Source organism: Lissotriton vulgaris, unplaced genomic scaffold, assembly GCF_964263255.1.
Source record: "Lissotriton vulgaris unplaced genomic scaffold, aLisVul1.2 SCAFFOLD_3657, whole genome shotgun sequence".
Classification (NCBI taxonomy): Eukaryota; Metazoa; Chordata; class Amphibia; order Caudata; family Salamandridae; genus Lissotriton; species Lissotriton vulgaris.
Genome location: NW_028254133.1, coordinates 99,319 through 115,055, shown reverse-complemented (window position 1 = coordinate 115,055; position 15,737 = coordinate 99,319). Strand labels below are relative to the sequence as shown.

The following is a 15,737-nucleotide window of genomic DNA, read 5'->3' as shown; positions in this document are numbered from 1 at the left end:
AGTACAAGCAAGCAAACCACTCTGAAAAAAAAAAGCCTACAGCACCTGGTATTCCCAGGCGGTCTCCCATCCAGGTACTAACCAGGCCCGACCCTGCTTAACTTCTGAGATCGGACGAGATCAGGTGCTTTCAGGGTGGTATGGCCGTAGGCTCTAGGAGCACTGGTTTTGGGCCTCTTAGCTTTCTTCGCTCAGCTTCAGTACAAGCAAGCAAACCACTCTGAAAAAAAAAAGCCTACAGCACCTGGTATTCCCAGGCGGTCTCCCATCCAGGTACTAACCAGGCCCGACCCTGCTTAACTTCTGAGATCGGACGAGATCAGGTGCTTTCAGGGTGGTATGGCCGTAGGCTCTAGGAGCACTGGTTTTGGGCCTCTTAGCTTTCTTCGCTCAGCTTCAGTACAAGCAAGCAAACCACTCTGAAAAAAAAAAGCCTACAGCACCTGGTATTCCCAGGCGGTCTCCCATCCAGGTACTAACCAGGCCCGACCCTGCTTAACTTCTGAGATCGGACGAGATCAGGTGCTTTCAGGGTGGTATGGCCGTAGGCTCTAGGAGCACTGGTTTTGGGCCTCTTAGCTTTCTTCGCTCAGCTTCAGTACAAGCAAGCAAACCACTCTGAAAAAAAAAAGCCTACAGCACCTGGTATTCCCAGGCGGTCTCCCATCCAGGTACTAACCAGGCCCGACCCTGCTTAACTTCTGAGATCGGACGAGATCAGGTGCTTTCAGGGTGGTATGGCCGTAGGCTCTAGGAGCACTGGTTTTGGGCCTCTTAGCTTTCTTCGCTCAGCTTCAGTACAAGCAAGCAAACCACTCTGAAAAAAAAAAGCCTACAGCACCTGGTATTCCCAGGCGGTCTCCCATCCAGGTACTAACCAGGCCCGACCCTGCTTAACTTCTGAGATCGGACGAGATCAGGTGCTTTCAGGGTGGTATGGCCGTAGGCTCTAGGAGCACTGGTTTTGGGCCTCTTAGCTTTCTTCGCTCAGCTTCAGTACAAGCAAGCAAACCACTCTGAAAAAAAAAAGCCTACAGCACCTGGTATTCCCAGGCGGTCTCCCATCCAGGTACTAACCAGGCCCGACCCTGCTTAACTTCTGAGATCGGACGAGATCAGGTGCTTTCAGGGTGGTATGGCCGTAGGCTCTAGGAGCACTGGTTTTGGGCCTCTTAGCTTTCTTCGCTCAGCTTCAGTACAAGCAAGCAAACCACTCTGAAAAAAAAAAGCCTACAGCACCTGGTATTCCCAGGCGGTCTCCCATCCAGGTACTAACCAGGCCCGACCCTGCTTAACTTCTGAGATCGGACGAGATCAGGTGCTTTCAGGGTGGTATGGCCGTAGGCTCTAGGAGCACTGGTTTTGGGCCTCTTAGCTTTCTTCGCTCAGCTTCAGTACAAGCAAGCAAACCACTCTGAAAAAAAAAAGCCTACAGCACCTGGTATTCCCAGGCGGTCTCCCATCCAGGTACTAACCAGGCCCGACCCTGCTTAACTTCTGAGATCGGACGAGATCAGGTGCTTTCAGGGTGGTATGGCCGTAGGCTCTAGGAGCACTGGTTTTGGGCCTCTTAGCTTTCTTCGCTCAGCTTCAGTACAAGCAAGCAAACCACTCTGAAAAAAAAAAGCCTACAGCACCTGGTATTCCCAGGCGGTCTCCCATCCAGGTACTAACCAGGCCCGACCCTGCTTAACTTCTGAGATCGGACGAGATCAGGTGCTTTCAGGGTGGTATGGCCGTAGGCTCTAGGAGCACTGGTTTTGGGCCTCTTAGCTTTCTTCGCTCAGCTTCAGTACAAGCAAGCAAACCACTCTGAAAAAAAAAAGCCTACAGCACCTGGTATTCCCAGGCGGTCTCCCATCCAGGTACTAACCAGGCCCGACCCTGCTTAACTTCTGAGATCGGACGAGATCAGGTGCTTTCAGGGTGGTATGGCCGTAGGCTCTAGGAGCACTGGTTTTGGGCCTCTTAGCTTTCTTCGCTCAGCTTCAGTACAAGCAAGCAAACCACTCTGAAAAAAAAAAGCCTACAGCACCTGGTATTCCCAGGCGGTCTCCCATCCAGGTACTAACCAGGCCCGACCCTGCTTAACTTCTGAGATCGGACGAGATCAGGTGCTTTCAGGGTGGTATGGCCGTAGGCTCTAGGAGCACTGGTTTTGGGCCTCTTAGCTTTCTTCGCTCAGCTTCAGTACAAGCAAGCAAACCACTCTGAAAAAAAAAAGCCTACAGCACCTGGTATTCCCAGGCGGTCTCCCATCCAGGTACTAACCAGGCCCGACCCTGCTTAACTTCTGAGATCGGACGAGATCAGGTGCTTTCAGGGTGGTATGGCCGTAGGCTCTAGGAGCACTGGTTTTGGGCCTCTTAGCTTTCTTCGCTCAGCTTCAGTACAAGCAAGCAAACCACTCTGAAAAAAAAAAGCCTACAGCACCTGGTATTCCCAGGCGGTCTCCCATCCAGGTACTAACCAGGCCCGACCCTGCTTAACTTCTGAGATCGGACGAGATCAGGTGCTTTCAGGGTGGTATGGCCGTAGGCTCTAGGAGCACTGGTTTTGGGCCTCTTAGCTTTCTTCGCTCAGCTTCAGTACAAGCAAGCAAACCACTCTGAAAAAAAAAAGCCTACAGCACCTGGTATTCCCAGGCGGTCTCCCATCCAGGTACTAACCAGGCCCGACCCTGCTTAACTTCTGAGATCGGACGAGATCAGGTGCTTTCAGGGTGGTATGGCCGTAGGCTCTAGGAGCACTGGTTTTGGGCCTCTTAGCTTTCTTCGCTCAGCTTCAGTACAAGCAAGCAAACCACTCTGAAAAAAAAAAGCCTACAGCACCTGGTATTCCCAGGCGGTCTCCCATCCAGGTACTAACCAGGCCCGACCCTGCTTAACTTCTGAGATCGGACGAGATCAGGTGCTTTCAGGGTGGTATGGCCGTAGGCTCTAGGAGCACTGGTTTTGGGCCTCTTAGCTTTCTTCGCTCAGCTTCAGTACAAGCAAGCAAACCACTCTGAAAAAAAAAAGCCTACAGCACCTGGTATTCCCAGGCGGTCTCCCATCCAGGTACTAACCAGGCCCGACCCTGCTTAACTTCTGAGATCGGACGAGATCAGGTGCTTTCAGGGTGGTATGGCCGTAGGCTCTAGGAGCACTGGTTTTGGGCCTCTTAGCTTTCTTCGCTCAGCTTCAGTACAAGCAAGCAAACCACTCTGAAAAAAAAAAGCCTACAGCACCTGGTATTCCCAGGCGGTCTCCCATCCAGGTACTAACCAGGCCCGACCCTGCTTAACTTCTGAGATCGGACGAGATCAGGTGCTTTCAGGGTGGTATGGCCGTAGGCTCTAGGAGCACTGGTTTTGGGCCTCTTAGCTTTCTTCGCTCAGCTTCAGTACAAGCAAGCAAACCACTCTGAAAAAAAAAAGCCTACAGCACCTGGTATTCCCAGGCGGTCTCCCATCCAGGTACTAACCAGGCCCGACCCTGCTTAACTTCTGAGATCGGACGAGATCAGGTGCTTTCAGGGTGGTATGGCCGTAGGCTCTAGGAGCACTGGTTTTGGGCCTCTTAGCTTTCTTCGCTCAGCTTCAGTACAAGCAAGCAAACCACTCTGAAAAAAAAAAGCCTACAGCACCTGGTATTCCCAGGCGGTCTCCCATCCAGGTACTAACCAGGCCCGACCCTGCTTAACTTCTGAGATCGGACGAGATCAGGTGCTTTCAGGGTGGTATGGCCGTAGGCTCTAGGAGCACTGGTTTTGGGCCTCTTAGCTTTCTTCGCTCAGCTTCAGTACAAGCAAGCAAACCACTCTGAAAAAAAAAAGCCTACAGCACCTGGTATTCCCAGGCGGTCTCCCATCCAGGTACTAACCAGGCCCGACCCTGCTTAACTTCTGAGATCGGACGAGATCAGGTGCTTTCAGGGTGGTATGGCCGTAGGCTCTAGGAGCACTGGTTTTGGGCCTCTTAGCTTTCTTCGCTCAGCTTCAGTACAAGCAAGCAAACCACTCTGAAAAAAAAAAGCCTACAGCACCTGGTATTCCCAGGCGGTCTCCCATCCAGGTACTAACCAGGCCCGACCCTGCTTAACTTCTGAGATCGGACGAGATCAGGTGCTTTCAGGGTGGTATGGCCGTAGGCTCTAGGAGCACTGGTTTTGGGCCTCTTAGCTTTCTTCGCTCAGCTTCAGTACAAGCAAGCAAACCACTCTGAAAAAAAAAAGCCTACAGCACCTGGTATTCCCAGGCGGTCTCCCATCCAGGTACTAACCAGGCCCGACCCTGCTTAACTTCTGAGATCGGACGAGATCAGGTGCTTTCAGGGTGGTATGGCCGTAGGCTCTAGGAGCACTGGTTTTGGGCCTCTTAGCTTTCTTCGCTCAGCTTCAGTACAAGCAAGCAAACCACTCTGAAAAAAAAAAGCCTACAGCACCTGGTATTCCCAGGCGGTCTCCCATCCAGGTACTAACCAGGCCCGACCCTGCTTAACTTCTGAGATCGGACGAGATCAGGTGCTTTCAGGGTGGTATGGCCGTAGGCTCTAGGAGCACTGGTTTTGGGCCTCTTAGCTTTCTTCGCTCAGCTTCAGTACAAGCAAGCAAACCACTCTGAAAAAAAAAAGCCTACAGCACCTGGTATTCCCAGGCGGTCTCCCATCCAGGTACTAACCAGGCCCGACCCTGCTTAACTTCTGAGATCGGACGAGATCAGGTGCTTTCAGGGTGGTATGGCCGTAGGCTCTAGGAGCACTGGTTTTGGGCCTCTTAGCTTTCTTCGCTCAGCTTCAGTACAAGCAAGCAAACCACTCTGAAAAAAAAAAGCCTACAGCACCTGGTATTCCCAGGCGGTCTCCCATCCAGGTACTAACCAGGCCCGACCCTGCTTAACTTCTGAGATCGGACGAGATCAGGTGCTTTCAGGGTGGTATGGCCGTAGGCTCTAGGAGCACTGGTTTTGGGCCTCTTAGCTTTCTTCGCTCAGCTTCAGTACAAGCAAGCAAACCACTCTGAAAAAAAAAAGCCTACAGCACCTGGTATTCCCAGGCGGTCTCCCATCCAGGTACTAACCAGGCCCGACCCTGCTTAACTTCTGAGATCGGACGAGATCAGGTGCTTTCAGGGTGGTATGGCCGTAGGCTCTAGGAGCACTGGTTTTGGGCCTCTTAGCTTTCTTCGCTCAGCTTCAGTACAAGCAAGCAAACCACTCTGAAAAAAAAAAGCCTACAGCACCTGGTATTCCCAGGCGGTCTCCCATCCAGGTACTAACCAGGCCCGACCCTGCTTAACTTCTGAGATCGGACGAGATCAGGTGCTTTCAGGGTGGTATGGCCGTAGGCTCTAGGAGCACTGGTTTTGGGCCTCTTAGCTTTCTTCGCTCAGCTTCAGTACAAGCAAGCAAACCACTCTGAAAAAAAAAAGCCTACAGCACCTGGTATTCCCAGGCGGTCTCCCATCCAGGTACTAACCAGGCCCGACCCTGCTTAACTTCTGAGATCGGACGAGATCAGGTGCTTTCAGGGTGGTATGGCCGTAGGCTCTAGGAGCACTGGTTTTGGGCCTCTTAGCTTTCTTCGCTCAGCTTCAGTACAAGCAAGCAAACCACTCTGAAAAAAAAAAGCCTACAGCACCTGGTATTCCCAGGCGGTCTCCCATCCAGGTACTAACCAGGCCCGACCCTGCTTAACTTCTGAGATCGGACGAGATCAGGTGCTTTCAGGGTGGTATGGCCGTAGGCTCTAGGAGCACTGGTTTTGGGCCTCTTAGCTTTCTTCGCTCAGCTTCAGTACAAGCAAGCAAACCACTCTGAAAAAAAAAAGCCTACAGCACCTGGTATTCCCAGGCGGTCTCCCATCCAGGTACTAACCAGGCCCGACCCTGCTTAACTTCTGAGATCGGACGAGATCAGGTGCTTTCAGGGTGGTATGGCCGTAGGCTCTAGGAGCACTGGTTTTGGGCCTCTTAGCTTTCTTCGCTCAGCTTCAGTACAAGCAAGCAAACCACTCTGAAAAAAAAAAGCCTACAGCACCTGGTATTCCCAGGCGGTCTCCCATCCAGGTACTAACCAGGCCCGACCCTGCTTAACTTCTGAGATCGGACGAGATCAGGTGCTTTCAGGGTGGTATGGCCGTAGGCTCTAGGAGCACTGGTTTTAGGGCCTCTTAGCTTTCTTCGCTCAGCTTCAGTACAAGCAAGCAAACCACTCTGAAAAAAAAAAGCCTACAGCACCTGGTATTCCCAGGCGGTCTCCCATCCAGGTACTAACCAGGCCCGACCCTGCTTAACTTCTGAGATCGGACGAGATCAGGTGCTTTCAGGGTGGTATGGCCGTAGGCTCTAGGAGCACTGGTTTTGGCCTCTTAGCTTTCTTCGCTCAGCTTCAGTACAAGCAAGCAAACCACTCTGAAAAAAAAAGGCCTACAGCACCTGGTATTCCCAGGCGGTCTCCCATCCAGGTACTAACCAGGCCCGACCCTGCTTAACTTCTGAGATCGGACGAGATCAGGTGCTTTCAGGGTGGTATGGCCGTAGGCTCTAGGAGCACTGGTTTTGGGCCTCTTAGCTTTCTTCGCTCAGCTTCAGTACAAGCAAGCAAACCACTCTGAAAAAAAAAAGCCTACAGCACCTGGTATTCCAGGCGGTCTCCCATCCAGGTACTAACCAGGCCCGACCCTGCTTAACTTCTGAGATCGGACGAGATCAGGTGCTTTCAGGGTGGTATGGCCGTAGGCTCTAGGAGCACTGGTTTTGGGCCTCTTAGCTTTCTTCGCTCAGCTTCAGTACAAGCAAGCAAACCACTCTGAAAAAAAAAAGCCTACAGCACCTGGTATTCCCAGGCGGTCTCCCATCCAGGTACTAACCAGGCCCGACCCTGCTTAACTTCTGAGATCGGACGAGATCAGGTGCTTTCAGGGTGGTATGGCCGTAGGCTCTAGGAGCACTGGTTTTGGGCCTCTTAGCTTTCTTCGCTCAGCTTCAGTACAAGCAAGCAAACCACTCTGAAAAAAAAAAGCCTACAGCACCTGGTATTCCCAGGCGGTCTCCCATCCAGGTACTAACCAGGCCCGACCCTGCTTAACTTCTGAGATCGGACGAGATCAGGTGCTTTCAGGGTGGTATGGCCGTAGGCTCTAGGAGCACTGGTTTTGGGCCTCTTAGCTTTCTTCGCTCAGCTTCAGTACAAGCAAGCAAACCACTCTGAAAAAAAAAAGCCTACAGCACCTGGTATTCCCAGGCGGTCTCCCATCCAGGTACTAACCAGGCCCGACCCTGCTTAACTTCTGAGATCGGACGAGATCAGGTGCTTTCAGGGTGGTATGGCCGTAGGCTCTAGGAGCACTGGTTTTGGGCCTCTTAGCTTTCTTCGCTCAGCTTCAGTACAAGCAAGCAAACCACTCTGAAAAAAAAAAGCCTACAGCACCTGGTATTCCCAGGCGGTCTCCCATCCAGGTACTAACCAGGCCCGACCCTGCTTAACTTCTGAGATCGGACGAGATCAGGTGCTTTCAGGGTGGTATGGCCGTAGGCTCTAGGAGCACTGGTTTTGGGCCTCTTAGCTTTCTTCGCTCAGCTTCAGTACAAGCAAGCAAACCACTCTGAAAAAAAAAAGCCTACAGCACCTGGTATTCCCAGGCGGTCTCCCATCCAGGTACTAACCAGGCCCGACCCTGCTTAACTTCTGAGATCGGACGAGATCAGGTGCTTTCAGGGTGGTATGGCCGTAGGCTCTAGGAGCACTGGTTTTGGGCCTCTTAGCTTTCTTCGCTCAGCTTCAGTACAAGCAAGCAAACCACTCTGAAAAAAAAAAGCCTACAGCACCTGGTATTCCCAGGCGGTCTCCCATCCAGGTACTAACCAGGCCCGACCCTGCTTAACTTCTGAGATCGGACGAGATCAGGTGCTTTCAGGGTGGTATGGCCGTAGGCTCTAGGAGCACTGGTTTTGGGCCTCTTAGCTTTCTTCGCTCAGCTTCAGTACAAGCAAGCAAACCACTCTGAAAAAAAAAAGCCTACAGCACCTGGTATTCCCAGGCGGTCTCCCATCCAGGTACTAACCAGGCCCGACCCTGCTTAACTTCTGAGATCGGACGAGATCAGGTGCTTTCAGGGTGGTATGGCCGTAGGCTCTAGGAGCACTGGTTTTGGGCCTCTTAGCTTTCTTCGCTCAGCTTCAGTACAAGCAAGCAAACCACTCTGAAAAAAAAAAGCCTACAGCACCTGGTATTCCCAGGCGGTCTCCCATCCAGGTACTAACCAGGCCCGACCCTGCTTAACTTCTGAGATCGGACGAGATCAGGTGCTTTCAGGGTGGTATGGCCGTAGGCTCTAGGAGCACTGGTTTTGGGCCTCTTAGCTTTCTTCGCTCAGCTTCAGTACAAGCAAGCAAACCACTCTGAAAAAAAAAAGCCTACAGCACCTGGTATTCCCAGGCGGTCTCCCATCCAGGTACTAACCAGGCCCGACCCTGCTTAACTTCTGAGATCGGACGAGATCAGGTGCTTTCAGGGTGGTATGGCCGTAGGCTCTAGGAGCACTGGTTTTGGGCCTCTTAGCTTTCTTCGCTCAGCTTCAGTACAAGCAAGCAAACCACTCTGAAAAAAAAAAGCCTACAGCACCTGGTATTCCCAGGCGGTCTCCCATCCAGGTACTAACCAGGCCCGACCCTGCTTAACTTCTGAGATCGGACGAGATCAGGTGCTTTCAGGGTGGTATGGCCGTAGGCTCTAGGAGCACTGGTTTTGGGCCTCTTAGCTTTCTTCGCTCAGCTTCAGTACAAGCAAGCAAACCACTCTGAAAAAAAAAAGCCTACAGCACCTGGTATTCCCAGGCGGTCTCCCATCCAGGTACTAACCAGGCCCGACCCTGCTTAACTTCTGAGATCGGACGAGATCAGGTGCTTTCAGGGTGGTATGGCCGTAGGCTCTAGGAGCACTGGTTTTGGGCCTCTTAGCTTTCTTCGCTCAGCTTCAGTACAAGCAAGCAAACCACTCTGAAAAAAAAAAGCCTACAGCACCTGGTATTCCCAGGCGGTCTCCCATCCAGGTACTAACCAGGCCCGACCCTGCTTAACTTCTGAGATCGGACGAGATCAGGTGCTTTCAGGGTGGTATGGCCGTAGGCTCTAGGAGCACTGGTTTTGGGCCTCTTAGCTTTCTTCGCTCAGCTTCAGTACAAGCAAGCAAACCACTCTGAAAAAAAAAAGCCTACAGCACCTGGTATTCCCAGGCGGTCTCCCATCCAGGTACTAACCAGGCCCGACCCTGCTTAACTTCTGAGATCGGACGAGATCAGGTGCTTTCAGGGTGGTATGGCCGTAGGCTCTAGGAGCACTGGTTTTGGGCCTCTTAGCTTTCTTCGCTCAGCTTCAGTACAAGCAAGCAAACCACTCTGAAAAAAAAAAGCCTACAGCACCTGGTATTCCCAGGCGGTCTCCCATCCAGGTACTAACCAGGCCCGACCCTGCTTAACTTCTGAGATCGGACGAGATCAGGTGCTTTCAGGGTGGTATGGCCGTAGGCTCTAGGAGCACTGGTTTTGGGCCTCTTAGCTTTCTTCGCTCAGCTTCAGTACAAGCAAGCAAACCACTCTGAAAAAAAAAAGCCTACAGCACCTGGTATTCCCAGGCGGTCTCCCATCCAGGTACTAACCAGGCCCGACCCTGCTTAACTTCTGAGATCGGACGAGATCAGGTGCTTTCAGGGTGGTATGGCCGTAGGCTCTAGGAGCACTGGTTTTGGGCCTCTTAGCTTTCTTCGCTCAGCTTCAGTACAAGCAAGCAAACCACTCTGAAAAAAAAAAGCCTACAGCACCTGGTATTCCCAGGCGGTCTCCCATCCAGGTACTAACCAGGCCCGACCCTGCTTAACTTCTGAGATCGGACGAGATCAGGTGCTTTCAGGGTGGTATGGCCGTAGGCTCTAGGAGCACTGGTTTTGGGCCTCTTAGCTTTCTTCGCTCAGCTTCAGTACAAGCAAGCAAACCACTCTGAAAAAAAAAAGCCTACAGCACCTGGTATTCCCAGGCGGTCTCCCATCCAGGTACTAACCAGGCCCGACCCTGCTTAACTTCTGAGATCGGACGAGATCAGGTGCTTTCAGGGTGGTATGGCCGTAGGCTCTAGGAGCACTGGTTTTGGGCCTCTTAGCTTTCTTCGCTCAGCTTCAGTACAAGCAAGCAAACCACTCTGAAAAAAAAAAGCCTACAGCACCTGGTATTCCCAGGCGGTCTCCCATCCAGGTACTAACCAGGCCCGACCCTGCTTAACTTCTGAGATCGGACGAGATCAGGTGCTTTCAGGGTGGTATGGCCGTAGGCTCTAGGAGCACTGGTTTTGGGCCTCTTAGCTTTCTTCGCTCAGCTTCAGTACAAGCAAGCAAACCACTCTGAAAAAAAAAAGCCTACAGCACCTGGTATTCCCAGGCGGTCTCCCATCCAGGTACTAACCAGGCCCGACCCTGCTTAACTTCTGAGATCGGACGAGATCAGGTGCTTTCAGGGTGGTATGGCCGTAGGCTCTAGGAGCACTGGTTTTGGGCCTCTTAGCTTTCTTCGCTCAGCTTCAGTACAAGCAAGCAAACCACTCTGAAAAAAAAAAGCCTACAGCACCTGGTATTCCCAGGCGGTCTCCCATCCAGGTACTAACCAGGCCCGACCCTGCTTAACTTCTGAGATCGGACGAGATCAGGTGCTTTCAGGGTGGTATGGCCGTAGGCTCTAGGAGCACTGGTTTTGGGCCTCTTAGCTTTCTTCGCTCAGCTTCAGTACAAGCAAGCAAACCACTCTGAAAAAAAAAAGCCTACAGCACCTGGTATTCCCAGGCGGTCTCCCATCCAGGTACTAACCAGGCCCGACCCTGCTTAACTTCTGAGATCGGACGAGATCAGGTGCTTTCAGGGTGGTATGGCCGTAGGCTCTAGGAGCACTGGTTTTGGGCCTCTTAGCTTTCTTCGCTCAGCTTCAGTACAAGCAAGCAAACCACTCTGAAAAAAAAAAGCCTACAGCACCTGGTATTCCCAGGCGGTCTCCCATCCAGGTACTAACCAGGCCCGACCCTGCTTAACTTCTGAGATCGGACGATCAGGTGCTTTCAGGGTGGTATGGCCGTAGGCTCTAGGAGCACTGGTTTTGGGCCTCTTAGCTTTCTTCGCTCAGCTTCAGTACAAGCAAGCAAACCACTCTGAAAAAAAAAAGCCTACAGCACCTGGTATTCCCAGGCGGTCTCCCATCCAGGTACTAACCAGGCCCGACCCTGCTTAACTTCTGAGATCGGACGAGATCAGGTGCTTTCAGGGTGGTATGGCCGTAGGCTCTAGGAGCACTGGTTTTGGGCCTCTTAGCTTTCTTCGCTCAGCTTCAGTACAAGCAAGCAAACCACTCTGAAAAAAAAAAGCCTACAGCACCTGGTATTCCCAGGCGGTCTCCCATCCAGGTACTAACCAGGCCCGACCCTGCTTAACTTCTGAGATCGGACGAGATCAGGTGCTTTCAGGGTGGTATGGCCGTAGGCTCTAGGAGCACTGGTTTTGGGCCTCTTAGCTTTCTTCGCTCAGCTTCAGTACAAGCAAGCAAACCACTCTGAAAAAAAAAAGCCTACAGCACCTGGTATTCCCAGGCGGTCTCCCATCCAGGTACTAACCAGGCCCGACCCTGCTTAACTTCTGAGATCGGACGAGATCAGGTGCTTTCAGGGTGGTATGGCCGTAGGCTCTAGGAGCACTGGTTTTGGGCCTCTTAGCTTTCTTCGCTCAGCTTCAGTACAAGCAAGCAAACCACTCTGAAAAAAAAAAGCCTACAGCACCTGGTATTCCCAGGCGGTCTCCCATCCAGGTACTAACCAGGCCCGACCCTGCTTAACTTCTGAGATCGGACGAGATCAGGTGCTTTCAGGGTGGTATGGCCGTAGGCTCTAGGAGCACTGGTTTTGGGCCTCTTAGCTTTCTTCGCTCAGCTTCAGTACAAGCAAGCAAACCACTCTGAAAAAAAAAAGCCTACAGCACCTGGTATTCCCAGGCGGTCTCCCATCCAGGTACTAACCAGGCCCGACCCTGCTTAACTTCTGAGATCGGACGAGATCAGGTGCTTTCAGGGTGGTATGGCCGTAGGCTCTAGGAGCACTGGTTTTGGGCCTCTTAGCTTTCTTCGCTCAGCTTCAGTACAAGCAAGCAAACCACTCTGAAAAAAAAAAGCCTACAGCACCTGGTATTCCCAGGCGGTCTCCCATCCAGGTACTAACCAGGCCCGACCCTGCTTAACTTCTGAGATCGGACGAGATCAGGTGCTTTCAGGGTGGTATGGCCGTAGGCTCTAGGAGCACTGGTTTTGGGCCTCTTAGCTTTCTTCGCTCAGCTTCAGTACAAGCAAGCAAACCACTCTGAAAAAAAAAAGCCTACAGCACCTGGTATTCCCAGGCGGTCTCCCATCCAGGTACTAACCAGGCCCGACCCTGCTTAACTTCTGAGATCGGACGAGATCAGGTGCTTTCAGGGTGGTATGGCCGTAGGCTCTAGGAGCACTGGTTTTGGGCCTCTTAGCTTTCTTCGCTCAGCTTCAGTACAAGCAAGCAAACCACTCTGAAAAAAAAAAGCCTACAGCACCTGGTATTCCCAGGCGGTCTCCCATCCAGGTACTAACCAGGCCCGACCCTGCTTAACTTCTGAGATCGGACGAGATCAGGTGCTTTCAGGGTGGTATGGCCGTAGGCTCTAGGAGCACTGGTTTTGGGCCTCTTAGCTTTCTTCGCTCAGCTTCAGTACAAGCAAGCAAACCACTCTGAAAAAAAAAAGCCTACAGCACCTGGTATTCCCAGGCGGTCTCCCATCCAGGTACTAACCAGGCCCGACCCTGCTTAACTTCTGAGATCGGACGAGATCAGGTGCTTTCAGGGTGGTATGGCCGTAGGCTCTAGGAGCACTGGTTTTGGGCCTCTTAGCTTTCTTCGCTCAGCTTCAGTACAAGCAAGCAAACCACTCTGAAAAAAAAAAGCCTACAGCACCTGGTATTCCCAGGCGGTCTCCCATCCAGGTACTAACCAGGCCCGACCCTGCTTAACTTCTGAGATCGGACGAGATCAGGTGCTTTCAGGGTGGTATGGCCGTAGGCTCTAGGAGCACTGGTTTTGGGCCTCTTAGCTTTCTTCGCTCAGCTTCAGTACAAGCAAGCAAACCACTCTGAAAAAAAAAAGCCTACAGCACCTGGTATTCCCAGGCGGTCTCCCATCCAGGTACTAACCAGGCCCGACCCTGCTTAACTTCTGAGATCGGACGAGATCAGGTGCTTTCAGGGTGGTATGGCCGTAGGCTCTAGGAGCACTGGTTTTGGGCCTCTTAGCTTTCTTCGCTCAGCTTCAGTACAAGCAAGCAAACCACTCTGAAAAAAAAAAGCCTACAGCACCTGGTATTCCCAGGCGGTCTCCCATCCAGGTACTAACCAGGCCCGACCCTGCTTAACTTCTGAGATCGGACGAGATCAGGTGCTTTCAGGGTGGTATGGCCGTAGGCTCTAGGAGCACTGGTTTTGGGCCTCTTAGCTTTCTTCGCTCAGCTTCAGTACAAGCAAGCAAACCACTCTGAAAAAAAAAAGCCTACAGCACCTGGTATTCCCAGGCGGTCTCCCATCCAGGTACTAACCAGGCCCGACCCTGCTTAACTTCTGAGATCGGACGAGATCAGGTGCTTTCAGGGTGGTATGGCCGTAGGCTCTAGGAGCACTGGTTTTGGGCCTCTTAGCTTTCTTCGCTCAGCTTCAGTACAAGCAAGCAAACCACTCTGAAAAAAAAAAGCCTACAGCACCTGGTATTCCCAGGCGGTCTCCCATCCAGGTACTAACCAGGCCCGACCCTGCTTAACTTCTGAGATCGGACGAGATCAGGTGCTTTCAGGGTGGTATGGCCGTAGGCTCTAGGAGCACTGGTTTTGGGCCTCTTAGCTTTCTTCGCTCAGCTTCAGTACAAGCAAGCAAACCACTCTGAAAAAAAAAAGCCTACAGCACCTGGTATTCCCAGGCGGTCTCCCATCCAGGTACTAACCAGGCCCGACCCTGCTTAACTTCTGAGATCGGACGAGATCAGGTGCTTTCAGGGTGGTATGGCCGTAGGCTCTAGGAGCACTGGTTTTGGGCCTCTTAGCTTTCTTCGCTCAGCTTCAGTACAAGCAAGCAAACCACTCTGAAAAAAAAAAGCCTACAGCACCTGGTATTCCCAGGCGGTCTCCCATCCAGGTACTAACCAGGCCCGACCCTGCTTAACTTCTGAGATCGGACGAGATCAGGTGCTTTCAGGGTGGTATGGCCGTAGGCTCTAGGAGCACTGGTTTTGGGCCTCTTAGCTTTCTTCGCTCAGCTTCAGTACAAGCAAGCAAACCACTCTGAAAAAAAAAAGCCTACAGCACCTGGTATTCCCAGGCGGTCTCCCATCCAGGTACTAACCAGGCCCGACCCTGCTTAACTTCTGAGATCGGACGAGATCAGGTGCTTTCAGGGTGGTATGGCCGTAGGCTCTAGGAGCACTGGTTTTGGGCCTCTTAGCTTTCTTCGCTCAGCTTCAGTACAAGCAAGCAAACCACTCTGAAAAAAAAAAGCCTACAGCACCTGGTATTCCCAGGCGGTCTCCCATCCAGGTACTAACCAGGCCCGACCCTGCTTAACTTCTGAGATCGGACGAGGTGTGCTTTCAGGGTGGTATGGCCGTAGGCTCTAGGAGCACTGGTTTTGGGCCTCTTAGCTTTCTTCGCTCAGCTTCAGTACAAGCAAGCAAACCACTCTGAAAAAAAAAAGCCTACAGCACCTGGTATTCCCAGGCGGTCTCCCATCCAGGTACTAACCAGGCCCGACCCTGCTTAACTTCTGAGATCGGACGAGATCAGGTGCTTTCAGGGTGGTATGGCCGTAGGCTCTAGGAGCACTGGTTTTGGGCCTCTTAGCTTTCTTCGCTCAGCTTCAGTACAAGCAAGCAAACCACTCTGAAAAAAAAAAGCCTACAGCACCTGGTATTCCCAGGCGGTCTCCCATCCAGGTACTAACCAGGCCCGACCCTGCTTAACTTCTGAGATCGGACGAGATCAGGTGCTTTCAGGGTGGTATGGCCGTAGGCTCTAGGAGCACTGGTTTTGGGCCTCTTAGCTTTCTTCGCTCAGCTTCAGTACAAGCAAGCAAACCACTCTGAAAAAAAAAAGCCTACAGCACCTGGTATTCCCAGGCGGTCTCCCATCCAGGTACTAACCAGGCCCGACCCTGCTTAACTTCTGAGATCGGACGAGATCAGGTGCTTTCAGGGTGGTATGGCCGTAGGCTCTAGGAGCACTGGTTTTGGGCCTCTTAGCTTTCTTCGCTCAGCTTCAGTACAAGCAAGCAAACCACTCTGAAAAAAAAAAGCCTACAGCACCTGGTATTCCCAGGCGGTCTCCCATCCAGGTACTAACCAGGCCCGACCCTGCTTAACTTCTGAGATCGGACGAGATCAGGTGCTTTCAGGGTGGTATGGCCGTAGGCTCTAGGAGCACTGGTTTTGGGCCTCTTAGCTTTCTTCGCTCAGCTTCAGTACAAGCAAGCAAACCACTCTGAAAAAAAAAAGCCTACAGCACCTGGTATTCCCAGGCGGTCTCCCATCCAGGTACTAACCAGGCCCGACCCTGCTTAACTTCTGAGATCGGACGAGATCAGGTGCTTTCAGGGTGGTATGGCCGTAGGCTCTAGGAGCACTGGTTTTGGGCCTCTTAGCTTTCTTCGCTCAGCTTCAGTACAAGCAAGCAAACCACTC

General features: G+C 52.3%; 78 non-coding genes and 1 pseudogene across 78 annotated transcripts; all 79 read right to left on the bottom strand.

Moving 5' to 3' along the window:
- Positions 1-33: 33 nt before the first annotated feature.
- LOC147660199 (5S ribosomal RNA) lies at positions 34-152 on the bottom strand. The gene has a single exon (XR_015307064.1). It is a non-coding gene; the product is annotated as a 5S ribosomal RNA (ribosomal RNA).
- An 80-nt stretch (positions 153-232) lies between these two features.
- On the bottom strand, positions 233-351 carry LOC147660198 (5S ribosomal RNA). Its single transcript, XR_015307063.1, has one exon. It is a non-coding gene; the product is annotated as a 5S ribosomal RNA (ribosomal RNA).
- Positions 352-431: 80 nt separating this feature from the next.
- Positions 432-550, bottom strand: LOC147660197 (5S ribosomal RNA). Its single transcript, XR_015307062.1, has one exon. It is a non-coding gene; the product is annotated as a 5S ribosomal RNA (ribosomal RNA).
- Positions 551-630: 80 nt separating this feature from the next.
- On the bottom strand, positions 631-749 carry LOC147660196 (5S ribosomal RNA). The gene has a single exon (XR_015307060.1). It is a non-coding gene; the product is annotated as a 5S ribosomal RNA (ribosomal RNA).
- An 80-nt stretch (positions 750-829) lies between these two features.
- Positions 830-948, bottom strand: LOC147660195 (5S ribosomal RNA). Its single transcript, XR_015307059.1, has one exon. It is a non-coding gene; the product is annotated as a 5S ribosomal RNA (ribosomal RNA).
- Positions 949-1,028: 80 nt separating this feature from the next.
- Positions 1,029-1,147, bottom strand: LOC147660194 (5S ribosomal RNA). Its single transcript, XR_015307058.1, has one exon. It is a non-coding gene; the product is annotated as a 5S ribosomal RNA (ribosomal RNA).
- An 80-nt stretch (positions 1,148-1,227) lies between these two features.
- LOC147660193 (5S ribosomal RNA) lies at positions 1,228-1,346 on the bottom strand. The gene has a single exon (XR_015307057.1). It is a non-coding gene; the product is annotated as a 5S ribosomal RNA (ribosomal RNA).
- An 80-nt stretch (positions 1,347-1,426) lies between these two features.
- LOC147660192 (5S ribosomal RNA) lies at positions 1,427-1,545 on the bottom strand. Its single transcript, XR_015307056.1, has one exon. It is a non-coding gene; the product is annotated as a 5S ribosomal RNA (ribosomal RNA).
- Positions 1,546-1,625: 80 nt separating this feature from the next.
- LOC147660191 (5S ribosomal RNA) lies at positions 1,626-1,744 on the bottom strand. Its single transcript, XR_015307055.1, has one exon. It is a non-coding gene; the product is annotated as a 5S ribosomal RNA (ribosomal RNA).
- Positions 1,745-1,824: 80 nt separating this feature from the next.
- On the bottom strand, positions 1,825-1,943 carry LOC147660190 (5S ribosomal RNA). Its single transcript, XR_015307054.1, has one exon. It is a non-coding gene; the product is annotated as a 5S ribosomal RNA (ribosomal RNA).
- An 80-nt stretch (positions 1,944-2,023) lies between these two features.
- LOC147660189 (5S ribosomal RNA) lies at positions 2,024-2,142 on the bottom strand. The gene has a single exon (XR_015307053.1). It is a non-coding gene; the product is annotated as a 5S ribosomal RNA (ribosomal RNA).
- Positions 2,143-2,222: 80 nt separating this feature from the next.
- LOC147660188 (5S ribosomal RNA) lies at positions 2,223-2,341 on the bottom strand. The gene has a single exon (XR_015307052.1). It is a non-coding gene; the product is annotated as a 5S ribosomal RNA (ribosomal RNA).
- Positions 2,342-2,421: 80 nt separating this feature from the next.
- LOC147660187 (5S ribosomal RNA) lies at positions 2,422-2,540 on the bottom strand. The gene has a single exon (XR_015307051.1). It is a non-coding gene; the product is annotated as a 5S ribosomal RNA (ribosomal RNA).
- An 80-nt stretch (positions 2,541-2,620) lies between these two features.
- Positions 2,621-2,739, bottom strand: LOC147660186 (5S ribosomal RNA). Its single transcript, XR_015307049.1, has one exon. It is a non-coding gene; the product is annotated as a 5S ribosomal RNA (ribosomal RNA).
- An 80-nt stretch (positions 2,740-2,819) lies between these two features.
- Positions 2,820-2,938, bottom strand: LOC147660185 (5S ribosomal RNA). The gene has a single exon (XR_015307048.1). It is a non-coding gene; the product is annotated as a 5S ribosomal RNA (ribosomal RNA).
- An 80-nt stretch (positions 2,939-3,018) lies between these two features.
- Positions 3,019-3,137, bottom strand: LOC147660184 (5S ribosomal RNA). Its single transcript, XR_015307047.1, has one exon. It is a non-coding gene; the product is annotated as a 5S ribosomal RNA (ribosomal RNA).
- Positions 3,138-3,217: 80 nt separating this feature from the next.
- Positions 3,218-3,336, bottom strand: LOC147660183 (5S ribosomal RNA). The gene has a single exon (XR_015307046.1). It is a non-coding gene; the product is annotated as a 5S ribosomal RNA (ribosomal RNA).
- Positions 3,337-3,416: 80 nt separating this feature from the next.
- Positions 3,417-3,535, bottom strand: LOC147660182 (5S ribosomal RNA). Its single transcript, XR_015307045.1, has one exon. It is a non-coding gene; the product is annotated as a 5S ribosomal RNA (ribosomal RNA).
- An 80-nt stretch (positions 3,536-3,615) lies between these two features.
- Positions 3,616-3,734, bottom strand: LOC147660181 (5S ribosomal RNA). The gene has a single exon (XR_015307044.1). It is a non-coding gene; the product is annotated as a 5S ribosomal RNA (ribosomal RNA).
- Positions 3,735-3,814: 80 nt separating this feature from the next.
- On the bottom strand, positions 3,815-3,933 carry LOC147660180 (5S ribosomal RNA). Its single transcript, XR_015307043.1, has one exon. It is a non-coding gene; the product is annotated as a 5S ribosomal RNA (ribosomal RNA).
- An 80-nt stretch (positions 3,934-4,013) lies between these two features.
- Positions 4,014-4,132, bottom strand: LOC147660179 (5S ribosomal RNA). The gene has a single exon (XR_015307042.1). It is a non-coding gene; the product is annotated as a 5S ribosomal RNA (ribosomal RNA).
- Positions 4,133-4,212: 80 nt separating this feature from the next.
- On the bottom strand, positions 4,213-4,331 carry LOC147660178 (5S ribosomal RNA). Its single transcript, XR_015307041.1, has one exon. It is a non-coding gene; the product is annotated as a 5S ribosomal RNA (ribosomal RNA).
- An 80-nt stretch (positions 4,332-4,411) lies between these two features.
- Positions 4,412-4,530, bottom strand: LOC147660177 (5S ribosomal RNA). Its single transcript, XR_015307040.1, has one exon. It is a non-coding gene; the product is annotated as a 5S ribosomal RNA (ribosomal RNA).
- An 80-nt stretch (positions 4,531-4,610) lies between these two features.
- Positions 4,611-4,729, bottom strand: LOC147660176 (5S ribosomal RNA). Its single transcript, XR_015307038.1, has one exon. It is a non-coding gene; the product is annotated as a 5S ribosomal RNA (ribosomal RNA).
- Positions 4,730-4,809: 80 nt separating this feature from the next.
- Positions 4,810-4,928, bottom strand: LOC147660175 (5S ribosomal RNA). The gene has a single exon (XR_015307037.1). It is a non-coding gene; the product is annotated as a 5S ribosomal RNA (ribosomal RNA).
- An 80-nt stretch (positions 4,929-5,008) lies between these two features.
- LOC147660174 (5S ribosomal RNA) lies at positions 5,009-5,127 on the bottom strand. Its single transcript, XR_015307036.1, has one exon. It is a non-coding gene; the product is annotated as a 5S ribosomal RNA (ribosomal RNA).
- Positions 5,128-5,207: 80 nt separating this feature from the next.
- Positions 5,208-5,326, bottom strand: LOC147660173 (5S ribosomal RNA). The gene has a single exon (XR_015307035.1). It is a non-coding gene; the product is annotated as a 5S ribosomal RNA (ribosomal RNA).
- Positions 5,327-5,406: 80 nt separating this feature from the next.
- On the bottom strand, positions 5,407-5,525 carry LOC147660172 (5S ribosomal RNA). Its single transcript, XR_015307034.1, has one exon. It is a non-coding gene; the product is annotated as a 5S ribosomal RNA (ribosomal RNA).
- Positions 5,526-5,605: 80 nt separating this feature from the next.
- LOC147660171 (5S ribosomal RNA) lies at positions 5,606-5,724 on the bottom strand. Its single transcript, XR_015307033.1, has one exon. It is a non-coding gene; the product is annotated as a 5S ribosomal RNA (ribosomal RNA).
- An 80-nt stretch (positions 5,725-5,804) lies between these two features.
- Positions 5,805-5,923, bottom strand: LOC147660170 (5S ribosomal RNA). The gene has a single exon (XR_015307032.1). It is a non-coding gene; the product is annotated as a 5S ribosomal RNA (ribosomal RNA).
- Positions 5,924-6,003: 80 nt separating this feature from the next.
- LOC147660169 (5S ribosomal RNA) lies at positions 6,004-6,122 on the bottom strand. Its single transcript, XR_015307031.1, has one exon. It is a non-coding gene; the product is annotated as a 5S ribosomal RNA (ribosomal RNA).
- Positions 6,123-6,203: 81 nt separating this feature from the next.
- Positions 6,204-6,322, bottom strand: LOC147660168 (5S ribosomal RNA). The gene has a single exon (XR_015307030.1). It is a non-coding gene; the product is annotated as a 5S ribosomal RNA (ribosomal RNA).
- A 79-nt stretch (positions 6,323-6,401) lies between these two features.
- On the bottom strand, positions 6,402-6,520 carry LOC147660167 (5S ribosomal RNA). Its single transcript, XR_015306828.1, has one exon. It is a non-coding gene; the product is annotated as a 5S ribosomal RNA (ribosomal RNA).
- An 80-nt stretch (positions 6,521-6,600) lies between these two features.
- LOC147660166 (5S ribosomal RNA) lies at positions 6,601-6,718 on the bottom strand. Its single transcript, XR_015306696.1, has one exon. It is a non-coding gene; the product is annotated as a 5S ribosomal RNA (ribosomal RNA).
- Positions 6,719-6,798: 80 nt separating this feature from the next.
- Positions 6,799-6,917, bottom strand: LOC147660165 (5S ribosomal RNA). Its single transcript, XR_015307029.1, has one exon. It is a non-coding gene; the product is annotated as a 5S ribosomal RNA (ribosomal RNA).
- Positions 6,918-6,997: 80 nt separating this feature from the next.
- LOC147660164 (5S ribosomal RNA) lies at positions 6,998-7,116 on the bottom strand. Its single transcript, XR_015307027.1, has one exon. It is a non-coding gene; the product is annotated as a 5S ribosomal RNA (ribosomal RNA).
- An 80-nt stretch (positions 7,117-7,196) lies between these two features.
- Positions 7,197-7,315, bottom strand: LOC147660163 (5S ribosomal RNA). The gene has a single exon (XR_015307026.1). It is a non-coding gene; the product is annotated as a 5S ribosomal RNA (ribosomal RNA).
- Positions 7,316-7,395: 80 nt separating this feature from the next.
- On the bottom strand, positions 7,396-7,514 carry LOC147660162 (5S ribosomal RNA). Its single transcript, XR_015307025.1, has one exon. It is a non-coding gene; the product is annotated as a 5S ribosomal RNA (ribosomal RNA).
- Positions 7,515-7,594: 80 nt separating this feature from the next.
- On the bottom strand, positions 7,595-7,713 carry LOC147660161 (5S ribosomal RNA). The gene has a single exon (XR_015307024.1). It is a non-coding gene; the product is annotated as a 5S ribosomal RNA (ribosomal RNA).
- Positions 7,714-7,793: 80 nt separating this feature from the next.
- On the bottom strand, positions 7,794-7,912 carry LOC147660160 (5S ribosomal RNA). The gene has a single exon (XR_015307023.1). It is a non-coding gene; the product is annotated as a 5S ribosomal RNA (ribosomal RNA).
- Positions 7,913-7,992: 80 nt separating this feature from the next.
- LOC147660159 (5S ribosomal RNA) lies at positions 7,993-8,111 on the bottom strand. Its single transcript, XR_015307021.1, has one exon. It is a non-coding gene; the product is annotated as a 5S ribosomal RNA (ribosomal RNA).
- An 80-nt stretch (positions 8,112-8,191) lies between these two features.
- LOC147660158 (5S ribosomal RNA) lies at positions 8,192-8,310 on the bottom strand. Its single transcript, XR_015307020.1, has one exon. It is a non-coding gene; the product is annotated as a 5S ribosomal RNA (ribosomal RNA).
- Positions 8,311-8,390: 80 nt separating this feature from the next.
- Positions 8,391-8,509, bottom strand: LOC147660157 (5S ribosomal RNA). The gene has a single exon (XR_015307019.1). It is a non-coding gene; the product is annotated as a 5S ribosomal RNA (ribosomal RNA).
- An 80-nt stretch (positions 8,510-8,589) lies between these two features.
- LOC147660156 (5S ribosomal RNA) lies at positions 8,590-8,708 on the bottom strand. The gene has a single exon (XR_015307018.1). It is a non-coding gene; the product is annotated as a 5S ribosomal RNA (ribosomal RNA).
- An 80-nt stretch (positions 8,709-8,788) lies between these two features.
- LOC147660155 (5S ribosomal RNA) lies at positions 8,789-8,907 on the bottom strand. Its single transcript, XR_015307017.1, has one exon. It is a non-coding gene; the product is annotated as a 5S ribosomal RNA (ribosomal RNA).
- An 80-nt stretch (positions 8,908-8,987) lies between these two features.
- On the bottom strand, positions 8,988-9,106 carry LOC147660154 (5S ribosomal RNA). Its single transcript, XR_015307015.1, has one exon. It is a non-coding gene; the product is annotated as a 5S ribosomal RNA (ribosomal RNA).
- Positions 9,107-9,186: 80 nt separating this feature from the next.
- Positions 9,187-9,305, bottom strand: LOC147660153 (5S ribosomal RNA). The gene has a single exon (XR_015307014.1). It is a non-coding gene; the product is annotated as a 5S ribosomal RNA (ribosomal RNA).
- Positions 9,306-9,385: 80 nt separating this feature from the next.
- On the bottom strand, positions 9,386-9,504 carry LOC147660152 (5S ribosomal RNA). Its single transcript, XR_015307013.1, has one exon. It is a non-coding gene; the product is annotated as a 5S ribosomal RNA (ribosomal RNA).
- An 80-nt stretch (positions 9,505-9,584) lies between these two features.
- Positions 9,585-9,703, bottom strand: LOC147660151 (5S ribosomal RNA). Its single transcript, XR_015307012.1, has one exon. It is a non-coding gene; the product is annotated as a 5S ribosomal RNA (ribosomal RNA).
- An 80-nt stretch (positions 9,704-9,783) lies between these two features.
- Positions 9,784-9,902, bottom strand: LOC147660150 (5S ribosomal RNA). Its single transcript, XR_015307011.1, has one exon. It is a non-coding gene; the product is annotated as a 5S ribosomal RNA (ribosomal RNA).
- An 80-nt stretch (positions 9,903-9,982) lies between these two features.
- LOC147660149 (5S ribosomal RNA) lies at positions 9,983-10,101 on the bottom strand. The gene has a single exon (XR_015307010.1). It is a non-coding gene; the product is annotated as a 5S ribosomal RNA (ribosomal RNA).
- Positions 10,102-10,181: 80 nt separating this feature from the next.
- Positions 10,182-10,300, bottom strand: LOC147660148 (5S ribosomal RNA). The gene has a single exon (XR_015307009.1). It is a non-coding gene; the product is annotated as a 5S ribosomal RNA (ribosomal RNA).
- Positions 10,301-10,380: 80 nt separating this feature from the next.
- On the bottom strand, positions 10,381-10,499 carry LOC147660147 (5S ribosomal RNA). Its single transcript, XR_015307008.1, has one exon. It is a non-coding gene; the product is annotated as a 5S ribosomal RNA (ribosomal RNA).
- Positions 10,500-10,579: 80 nt separating this feature from the next.
- On the bottom strand, positions 10,580-10,698 carry LOC147660146 (5S ribosomal RNA). The gene has a single exon (XR_015307007.1). It is a non-coding gene; the product is annotated as a 5S ribosomal RNA (ribosomal RNA).
- An 80-nt stretch (positions 10,699-10,778) lies between these two features.
- LOC147660145 (5S ribosomal RNA) lies at positions 10,779-10,897 on the bottom strand. The gene has a single exon (XR_015307006.1). It is a non-coding gene; the product is annotated as a 5S ribosomal RNA (ribosomal RNA).
- Positions 10,898-10,977: 80 nt separating this feature from the next.
- Positions 10,978-11,094, bottom strand: LOC147660144 (5S ribosomal RNA). Its single transcript, XR_015306713.1, has one exon. It is a non-coding gene; the product is annotated as a 5S ribosomal RNA (ribosomal RNA).
- An 80-nt stretch (positions 11,095-11,174) lies between these two features.
- Positions 11,175-11,293, bottom strand: LOC147660143 (5S ribosomal RNA). The gene has a single exon (XR_015307004.1). It is a non-coding gene; the product is annotated as a 5S ribosomal RNA (ribosomal RNA).
- An 80-nt stretch (positions 11,294-11,373) lies between these two features.
- On the bottom strand, positions 11,374-11,492 carry LOC147660142 (5S ribosomal RNA). Its single transcript, XR_015307003.1, has one exon. It is a non-coding gene; the product is annotated as a 5S ribosomal RNA (ribosomal RNA).
- Positions 11,493-11,572: 80 nt separating this feature from the next.
- LOC147660141 (5S ribosomal RNA) lies at positions 11,573-11,691 on the bottom strand. The gene has a single exon (XR_015307002.1). It is a non-coding gene; the product is annotated as a 5S ribosomal RNA (ribosomal RNA).
- An 80-nt stretch (positions 11,692-11,771) lies between these two features.
- Positions 11,772-11,890, bottom strand: LOC147660140 (5S ribosomal RNA). The gene has a single exon (XR_015307001.1). It is a non-coding gene; the product is annotated as a 5S ribosomal RNA (ribosomal RNA).
- An 80-nt stretch (positions 11,891-11,970) lies between these two features.
- On the bottom strand, positions 11,971-12,089 carry LOC147660139 (5S ribosomal RNA). Its single transcript, XR_015307000.1, has one exon. It is a non-coding gene; the product is annotated as a 5S ribosomal RNA (ribosomal RNA).
- An 80-nt stretch (positions 12,090-12,169) lies between these two features.
- Positions 12,170-12,288, bottom strand: LOC147660138 (5S ribosomal RNA). Its single transcript, XR_015306999.1, has one exon. It is a non-coding gene; the product is annotated as a 5S ribosomal RNA (ribosomal RNA).
- Positions 12,289-12,368: 80 nt separating this feature from the next.
- LOC147660137 (5S ribosomal RNA) lies at positions 12,369-12,487 on the bottom strand. Its single transcript, XR_015306998.1, has one exon. It is a non-coding gene; the product is annotated as a 5S ribosomal RNA (ribosomal RNA).
- Positions 12,488-12,567: 80 nt separating this feature from the next.
- On the bottom strand, positions 12,568-12,686 carry LOC147660136 (5S ribosomal RNA). Its single transcript, XR_015306997.1, has one exon. It is a non-coding gene; the product is annotated as a 5S ribosomal RNA (ribosomal RNA).
- Positions 12,687-12,766: 80 nt separating this feature from the next.
- Positions 12,767-12,885, bottom strand: LOC147660135 (5S ribosomal RNA). Its single transcript, XR_015306996.1, has one exon. It is a non-coding gene; the product is annotated as a 5S ribosomal RNA (ribosomal RNA).
- Positions 12,886-12,965: 80 nt separating this feature from the next.
- Positions 12,966-13,084, bottom strand: LOC147660134 (5S ribosomal RNA). The gene has a single exon (XR_015306995.1). It is a non-coding gene; the product is annotated as a 5S ribosomal RNA (ribosomal RNA).
- Positions 13,085-13,164: 80 nt separating this feature from the next.
- On the bottom strand, positions 13,165-13,283 carry LOC147660133 (5S ribosomal RNA). Its single transcript, XR_015306993.1, has one exon. It is a non-coding gene; the product is annotated as a 5S ribosomal RNA (ribosomal RNA).
- An 80-nt stretch (positions 13,284-13,363) lies between these two features.
- LOC147660132 (5S ribosomal RNA) lies at positions 13,364-13,482 on the bottom strand. The gene has a single exon (XR_015306992.1). It is a non-coding gene; the product is annotated as a 5S ribosomal RNA (ribosomal RNA).
- Positions 13,483-13,562: 80 nt separating this feature from the next.
- On the bottom strand, positions 13,563-13,681 carry LOC147660131 (5S ribosomal RNA). The gene has a single exon (XR_015306991.1). It is a non-coding gene; the product is annotated as a 5S ribosomal RNA (ribosomal RNA).
- Positions 13,682-13,761: 80 nt separating this feature from the next.
- On the bottom strand, positions 13,762-13,880 carry LOC147660130 (5S ribosomal RNA). Its single transcript, XR_015306990.1, has one exon. It is a non-coding gene; the product is annotated as a 5S ribosomal RNA (ribosomal RNA).
- Positions 13,881-13,960: 80 nt separating this feature from the next.
- Positions 13,961-14,079, bottom strand: LOC147660129 (5S ribosomal RNA). Its single transcript, XR_015306989.1, has one exon. It is a non-coding gene; the product is annotated as a 5S ribosomal RNA (ribosomal RNA).
- An 80-nt stretch (positions 14,080-14,159) lies between these two features.
- Positions 14,160-14,278, bottom strand: LOC147660128 (5S ribosomal RNA). Its single transcript, XR_015306988.1, has one exon. It is a non-coding gene; the product is annotated as a 5S ribosomal RNA (ribosomal RNA).
- Positions 14,279-14,358: 80 nt separating this feature from the next.
- Positions 14,359-14,477, bottom strand: LOC147660127 (5S ribosomal RNA). Its single transcript, XR_015306987.1, has one exon. It is a non-coding gene; the product is annotated as a 5S ribosomal RNA (ribosomal RNA).
- Positions 14,478-14,557: 80 nt separating this feature from the next.
- Positions 14,558-14,673, bottom strand: LOC147660126 (5S ribosomal RNA; annotated as a pseudogene).
- An 80-nt stretch (positions 14,674-14,753) lies between these two features.
- On the bottom strand, positions 14,754-14,872 carry LOC147660125 (5S ribosomal RNA). Its single transcript, XR_015306986.1, has one exon. It is a non-coding gene; the product is annotated as a 5S ribosomal RNA (ribosomal RNA).
- An 80-nt stretch (positions 14,873-14,952) lies between these two features.
- On the bottom strand, positions 14,953-15,071 carry LOC147660124 (5S ribosomal RNA). The gene has a single exon (XR_015306985.1). It is a non-coding gene; the product is annotated as a 5S ribosomal RNA (ribosomal RNA).
- An 80-nt stretch (positions 15,072-15,151) lies between these two features.
- LOC147660123 (5S ribosomal RNA) lies at positions 15,152-15,270 on the bottom strand. Its single transcript, XR_015306984.1, has one exon. It is a non-coding gene; the product is annotated as a 5S ribosomal RNA (ribosomal RNA).
- An 80-nt stretch (positions 15,271-15,350) lies between these two features.
- Positions 15,351-15,469, bottom strand: LOC147660122 (5S ribosomal RNA). Its single transcript, XR_015306982.1, has one exon. It is a non-coding gene; the product is annotated as a 5S ribosomal RNA (ribosomal RNA).
- An 80-nt stretch (positions 15,470-15,549) lies between these two features.
- On the bottom strand, positions 15,550-15,668 carry LOC147660121 (5S ribosomal RNA). The gene has a single exon (XR_015306981.1). It is a non-coding gene; the product is annotated as a 5S ribosomal RNA (ribosomal RNA).
- Between the last annotated feature and the right edge of the window lie 69 nt (positions 15,669-15,737).